The sequence below is a fragment of the Mandrillus leucophaeus genome, unplaced genomic scaffold (genome assembly GCF_000951045.1).
Source record: "Mandrillus leucophaeus isolate KB7577 unplaced genomic scaffold, Mleu.le_1.0 Scaffold706, whole genome shotgun sequence".
Lineage (NCBI taxonomy): Eukaryota > Metazoa > Chordata > Mammalia > Primates > Cercopithecidae > Mandrillus > Mandrillus leucophaeus.
In genome coordinates this window covers 411,498-419,176 of record NW_012107653.1, presented here as the reverse complement: position 1 = coordinate 419,176, position 7,679 = coordinate 411,498, and the positions used below count along the sequence as shown (strand labels likewise).

General features: G+C 42.0%; 1 protein-coding gene across 2 annotated transcripts in view; it reads left to right on the top strand.

Moving 5' to 3' along the window:
- Nucleotides 1–1,241: 1,241 nt before the first annotated feature.
- Nucleotides 1,242–7,679, top strand: part of DRP2 (dystrophin related protein 2) — a 55,823-nt gene continuing 49,385 nt past the window's right edge. The window contains exons 1-2 of one of the 2 annotated variants that reach the window (XM_011964786.1): nt 1,242–1,602; nt 6,029–6,132. The gene's annotated coding sequence lies outside the window, so the exon portion shown is untranslated. The remainder of the gene's footprint in view (nt 1,603–6,028; nt 6,133–7,679) is intronic. The other variant, XM_011964787.1, reaches the window with a different exon arrangement.

The window sequence follows — 7,679 nt, the reverse complement described above, 5'->3', positions numbered from 1 at the left end:
CTAGTCCTAGATTCTATGTAAATACTAGTCCTAGGAAGTATTTTCTTTCTTTTTTTTTTTTTTTTTGAGACGGAGTCTCGCTCTGTCACCCAGGCTGGAGTGCAGTGGTGCGATCTTGGCTCACTGCAACCTCCACCTCCCAGGTTCAAGCGATTCTCCTGCCTCAGCCTCCTGAATAGCTAGGATTACAGGTGCACACCACCATGTCCAGCGAATTTTTGTATTTTTTTAGTAGAGACGGCATTTCACCATGTTGGTCAGGCTGGTCTCGAACTCCTGACCTTGTGATCCGCCTGCCTCAGCCTCCCAAAATGTGGGATTATAGGTGTGAGCCACCACGCCTGGCCCTAGGAAGTATTTTCTAAGTTCCAGTGCCATCAGAGCTTATAAAGTTTTTAGAGGCAAATCAGTGAAGTTAAGCAACCCACTCCCAACCAGTCTTTCTCTCTCTCCATATACACCCTGTTTCCAGAGATGGAGGGAGGAAAGAAGAAAGCTGCTTTTATCCTTTGTGGTGACCTGGGACTGCTGGGGCTTTAAATCTTTGTATGTTTATGTAGGAGGATGAGGATGGGGACTTTCTGACTGCTATTCATCCACCTATTCATTCATTCAATTTACTCATTCAACATATATTTATTAAGTAACCTACTGTGTGCTGGGCACTTGGTAAAGGCATATAATCTTTTCTATCCTGCTAGTGGCTTCTCCCAGGTCTCTCAGGGTGTTTGGAGTTCATACCCTCTTCTCCTAAGGGCTGGTACGGACAAAAGCAGGAAGGTGCCTGGGGTAGTCATTGAGGGGAGTCATGGAGGAGCTGTATTTTCCCGAATTATTCAAGATCCATTTTGTTTCCCCAATTTGTTGAGGCTTTTTCTATATGTGAGATCTAAGAGGGTGTGAAGATGAGATTTAGGGGTGACTGGCAGACTGTCCTGAGCCCAAAACTATACCTTGAGTACCACTGGTGATTCTAGATCACAGCATTTCAACCCTCAACACAGAAACAGAATCCTGGACTGGCTACGAGGGGCCCCTGCCAGTGCTGGCTCCGAAGTTGGTTTTGTCTGTGGGCTAGATCAGTGTAAGTTGGGGTCCAGGCTGCTCGCTCAGCAGCCTGATTGATCTCCGGGGCTTTTTTGTCTCCTCCTCCCCAGTGGAAGCCTCTCCTCCTCTCCCCCTCTCCCCGTCTTCCCCCAATCCCTGTCTCCTTCTCTCCCCCTCTGCTTCTCAGGCTCTTCCGCTTTCCTCCTCTGCTTCTAATGAATTGAAATCTCCAGGAGCCGCCACATCTCTGGTAGTTTTACAAAACTGTCCTTGCTCTTCTTGCGTTTGCCCAGTCAAGGGTATTTTTGCCTGAGGTCGGAATGATGCTGTTAGTCCTGGTGATAGGATTGCAGAGAAACACAGAGCAGCTCTGAGAGGGGAGGAGGAGGAGAAGAAGGAAGACAGGGAGGTGGGAGAAACAGAGGGAGAGTGTGCATACAGCAACTGTCGGCATCCCTGTCTCAGGGACTTCTTTGCTGATTCACAGAGGCAGCCCAGCCCCGGCCTCCCAGCTTACAGCTGCCGCCTGCTTCTCAGACCTGACGGAATCAGAAGGTAGGCCACAGAAAAATTATTTCCAAGCCTTGCCCTTGTTCAGCTGGCTGAGGGGAAATGACTGAGGGAGGGGAAGCTCCAGAGGTACTGTGTGGCGGGCAGGGGGTGGGGGAAGAGAGAGAGAAAATGAGTGTGTGTGTGTGTGTGTGTGTGTGTGTGTGTGTGTACATGTGCCTGCCTGTGGTCTGTTTGCATGTGCTTTTAGGGGAAAACTTGCATTAAAAAATGTCCACAATAAAGTAGTCACCATTTAGATTCATAAAGAAAAAAAAGATGCCCAAGAATAGAAACTCAAGCCAATTTGAGCAACTAAGGTCTAAAAATGAATAAGAAGGAGGTACACAGTTTGCTTCTCTGAGAAGAGAAGGGCATTTATTTATTTATTTTAGGTTCTCAATAGCATGCTTTTTGTCCAAGGGTATATTTCTTGGCAGGAGGGAAGGAAAGGTGTGTGGAAAGCATTGGCTAACAAGGGAGGAGAGAGGAAACATGGGACCTTGGAGCAGGTTCCCTGAACAAATGAGTATTCTGGCCAGTAGACAGGACACAGGAGTTCTTTGCTGAAGTAAACCAGGCTCTGACCTAAGAGCCTGGAGCTGAAGGGCTCATCTCATCTCTGCATTTACTTCCTGGCTCTGTTGTTTTTCCTGTGACATTTTTTCCCCTTTATCTTCTCCCCTGGTTTCCTTTCTACACCCTGTAATCAGGAGGCATCTTTCCACTCTTGAAAGCCTAGCTTGGAGTGGTTTCAAATAGGGCTTGCTTCTCTTGGAGTCTAACACCCCATCACCTGCTCTCACCACCTTTCCCAGCATCAGGCCAAGTGCCCCAGCCTAGTAAGTGGGCCTGAGACTGTATGGGTAGTTAATGTTTATCCTTCCTTTGGTAGGCAGGTCGAGCCAGGCCTCACAGGTGTTGGGTCTAAGCAGGTGGCAAGGCTGGGATGGTGTGGGGTGGAGTGGGGTAGAGGAGGACGTCAGCAGCAGCTGCCGCCTGCTTCCGTTGAAAGCATGGTGCCTGCTGTCTGGAAAAGAACATACTTTTAAAAAATATTTTCATTTTGATTGTCAAAAGAACAAAAGCCTTAAAAAAGCTCTATGTCTAGTTCATCTTAATTCCTGACTTTTCCAAAGGAATCCTTGTTTCTAGATGAAAGGCCCTCAGGTAAATCACCTTTTAAAGGGCCTATGGGAACCACAAGCCTCAGGAGATTTTCCTTCTAAGGTTTGCGTGGGGAGATGATCCCAGAGAATCTCAGGGCCTTCTAAGGAAACCTCCGTGAAAAGGCAGTGTTGGAAGTGGCAGTGTTGTGTCCTGTTTCTGAAAGAAGACCAAGCCCCTCTGTCTCTGGGTGGGCAGGCCTCTGCCCTGTAGTCTTGCTTTCTGTAAACCATTGCTGGGGGATGAAGGCACACGGAAAGAGCTCCTCTTCTTGTGAGATTTGTACTTCTAGGCATTCAGCCTCAGCTAAGTAGCTCTGTGCTCCAGTTCAGATTACCCTTCAAGTCCGCCATAAAGGAGGGGAGCATAGCTTGAAGCAATGAATTTAGCAAAGGCCCCGAGCCAGATGTGGAGAGCACATCTGGGATTCAGCCCTTCTAACTGTAGATGCTCAGAAGTTTCTGATGTTGGATCTGCCACCATGCCAGCTAGGATGGGATCTCACTAATGAAGGCCGAGAAGATAGCCTTCTAAACTTCTCAGGGATACACACTAAGAGGAAACCCATTCAGTGGAAATTATACTATGAAATGACATTCCTCCCTTACGAAGGATTCTAAACGTGCATCAGCAACAAAAATAGCAAGTGAGATAAATCCTTCTAGGATAGCATTTACCAAACCAATGTTCTATAGAGCCCCATCCTGAGAGAATGTTAATAAATTCTGTTTTAAAATAAGTGTTGGGTGTGTGTATGCATGCATGTGTGTGTATTCTTCAATACTTTTTTGGAAATGCTTCTTAACCGAATTCTCATTTTGGAGAGTCACAGTATATATAACGCATATTAAAGACTCTGAGAAGTACTGCTGTAAATGAATCTGTTTAATTTTGTTTAACCCAGTACATCCCAGACTGGTTTGACCAGGGAACACTTTTCTTTATGAAAAACACTTTTTGCCTCTTGCAGATACAGTTTAGGGAATTGCTGCTCAAAAACAAACAAACAAACCAGAAGAAATTGTCACATGGATAACACTTGTAAAATAATCTAGTCCAACAATGCATTTCTAAACATGAAAAACCCAAGAGGTTAATCATATTGTTTTCCTTCCCATAGCTGATGAGAATCTGGGATTATCTCCTGATTCCCCAGCCCACTGTACCCAACTGCTGCTTCTCTAGCAGGTCCCCTCCTGTGAAACTAGTCCCAGGAAAATGAAGCAGATTTAAGGAATAATCCTTAAATTTTGAGTGCAACATTTACATTTAATACATTTCTTCTAGTATTTTGTTATATGCAAAAATTGTCAACTTTCTTTTCAGCATGGGCTTTGTTGCATTCTTTTAAACAATGTGTTATGAAATATCTTCATACATTCAAAAAGGTATAAAAATAATATGGTGAAAATCAGGTTATTCACTGCACAGCTTAGTAAAGAAACATTACCAGTAGAGTTGAAACCTTCTGTCTATTCTCCATGATTAAAGTTCTCTCTTTCCTTCCAAAGTAGCCACTATCCTGGATTTGGTGTTTATTATTCCCATGCATTGATGTATATACTTTTACTATACATGTATGTATTTTTAAACAACATATACTACTGCTTTATATGTTTTAAAAGTTTATATCAGTGGTGTATTATATGTATTCTTCTGCAATGTGATTTTTCTTTTCTTTTCTTTTCCTCCTAAGAGACAAGATCTTGCACTGTTATCCAGGCTGGAGTGAATTGGTGTAATCATAGCTCACTGCAGTCTCGAGCTCCTGGGCTGGAGCAATCCTCCAACCTCACCACCCCTCAGGTGGCACCACCATGCCCAGCTAATTTTTTTTTCCTTCATAGAGACAGGGTCCTGCTATGTTGTCCAGGCTGATCTCAAACTCCTGGCCTCATGTAGTCCTCCTGCCTCAGCCTCCCAAAGTGTTGGGATTGCAGCCATGAGCCAATGCAACTGGCTTGAAACTTATTTTTTCTATTCAATGTTATATTTGTGAAAAGCATCCATGTTGTATAACACGGGGTTCTAGTTTACTCATTTTTTTCACTATTGTGTACTCCTCTAATGACTATACCACACTTTATCTATTCTGCTGTTGATGAACATTTAGGCTATTTCTAGTTTTGAGCAATCACAGAGGTACTGTGATCTTTCTTGTGTAGCTATTCTTAGGTGACAGTTTGTACTGGGTAAATATCTGGGTGGAATTGTCCCTTACAGGGTATGTGCATTGTCACCTTTGGGAGATATTGTCAAATCACTGTGCAAAATAGTACTAACTTACACTCCCACCATCAGTGTATAAAGGTTTCAGGTTTATTGCATTAATTGGCTCTTACAGTTTTCTCCCATGGGGATGCGTCTCTGATTTTTTTAATTGGATAATAAATTTTATTTCGCAAAATTGCTTGACAGCTAAACTTCTCAGGAATACGTTTCCTTGTTTTCATTTGTAAATGAGGGGTTTGGCCTAGATGATCTCAAAGGTCCTTTCTAGCTTGAAAATCCGAGTTTCTACGATTTGTTCATTAAATGAGGTACATCTGAAGCAGAACCTTGTTTTTTTGGCTGCATTGCAGGAATTATTTTAGGAAGTATAACAAAGTTTGTTACCAATGAAATGTGTATCTTCTCTCTTTACTGCCATGCTGTCAGGAAGAAAGGCAATGGTGTGAGAGGAAAGACAGTTACACAGTGTTACCTTGGATTGGGGAGAGGAATCTGTAGCCCATGGGAAGGGGGTCTCCTTCCCGTTGCCCTGTTCTTTACAGAACCTCTTCATCTTAGAAGTCTTCCCTATCTCTTGAATTTGTTCTCCCAAGAATCATAAATGTTTGCAAGTTTTTTTGTTTTTTTTTTTGTTTTGTTTTGTTTTGTTTTTTTGAGATGGAGTCTCGCTATGTCGCCTAGACTAGAGTGCAGTGGCACAATCTCGGCTGGGAGGCTAAGGCAAGATAATCACTTGAACCCGGGAGGTGGAGGTTGCAGTGAGCCGAGATCATGCCACTGTACTCCAGCTGCACTCCAGCCTGGGCGACAGAGTGAGACTCTGTCTCAAAAAAAACAAAAAAACAAAAAACAAAACAAAAAACAGATGTCCAGGCTTCCTTTCTGCACATACACACAGTAGATTGTTTTTACAAAATTGGAGTTCCATTACACATGCTATTCTGACATTTGTTTGTTTTCTTTGGCCTAAAATATATAACTTTGAAATCTGTCCAAATCAGTGCATATAGATCTACCTCTTTCTTTTTAACAGCTACATAATATTCTACCATGTGAGTGGCTATCATAATAAATAACAGTTGAATATTTACTAAATGCCAGAAACTATGAATTAACTCCTTGCAACAAAGCTAAGATGTAGGTCTTTTTTGTTATCCCTGTTTCACAGATGTGGGGACTAGAGCACAGTAAGACTGGGGAGCTTGTCCATATTTGTGCTGATAAGTGGGCAGGGTGCAAGCCAGAGCATCCTGGTTCAGAGCCTATGCCCCAGACAATCATGCTGTGATATGTCTCAGACATAGTCTACTCACCAGTCCCCTGTTGGTGGACATTTGAGTGAATGCAGATTTTTGCTATTGTAAACAATACTGCAGCAGACATCTTTGTCCACTTCTGGAGGTCTTTTTGTAACATAGGCTCTTAGATTTCTCCGGTTTCTAGATGGAAAGAGCTTATTTACTGGAAAAAAAAAATTTATTGAGCTTTAGGCATTGGGGAGGCTCTGAGCTCAAAATAGGAGACTTGACCAGAATTTCACTTCTCAGATGTCCTGTAAAGGTCACTTAAGTGCTTTTCACTGTTTGCCAGCCTAGTGCTGCCCCAGACCTTAGACTCACTGCATCCTGTCTGTTTTTAATTGCTTGTGTCTTTGCCTGAGTAGTGGCATAACTGAGTCAATGCTTGGGCTCCCACCTGGTGGTCCATAGCCAAAAATTGTCTCCACTATCCAGGTATCAGTGATTACAATGCCTCAGAGCCTGGGTTCTAGAATTTACAGAGGCAGAGTAGCATAATGGTAAATAACTTGTATTCTGAGACACAACTGCCTGGGTACAAATCCCAGCTCTTCACGATGTATTCACAATATGACTCTGAACAAGTTACTTACCATCTCTGTGCCTCCATTTTCTTATCCACACAATGAGGATAGCAATAGTAACTACTTTATAGTGTTGTCATAAGGATTAAAGGAGTTAATGTATGTAGACTGCTTAGTTAATATATATAAAACACAGAATACAGTTATTATTTATTTGGCTATGGAAAAGCTGCCACACCAATCTTTCCATAAAATAGTTGATGACCTCCTTGCATTTTGGTGGGGAGTGGAGAGGGGGTGAAGAATTAGCTGTTATTAAATAGGTAATGTGTTCACATGGGTCAAAATTCAAAAAGTACAAAATGATATTTAGTAAAAAATTTTATCTTCTATTGGCAACATGGGGCTTATGTGGTGTGGGGAATAATTCTATTTCTCAACCTGGGAAGTGATTATATGAATTTACTTTATAATGATTTAATATACTTTGCATATATGCTTTATGTACTTTTATAGGTGTATTTCTTATTTTTAAAAAGGGCAGAAATAGTAGAAATCCCAAAGAGATGGGGAGAATTTTTACTGCTCAGTTCCCTTCTTCAATGGTAACAGGCTCTTTTGTATACTTCCAAAGATTTTTTTTTTGCATCTATAAGCACATATTTTTAGTATACAAGTGTAGACTAACCACCACCTTGATTTTTCTCTTGTTTTCTTTTTACTTAAAGTATATCATAAGAGATCATTTTGTATTGGCACATAAAGAGTTCTTAATTATTTTTTAAGTAGCTGTATAGAATTCCATTGTATGGATACACCATTATTTAATCAGTCCCCTAGTGATAGACATTTAAGTTTTTGC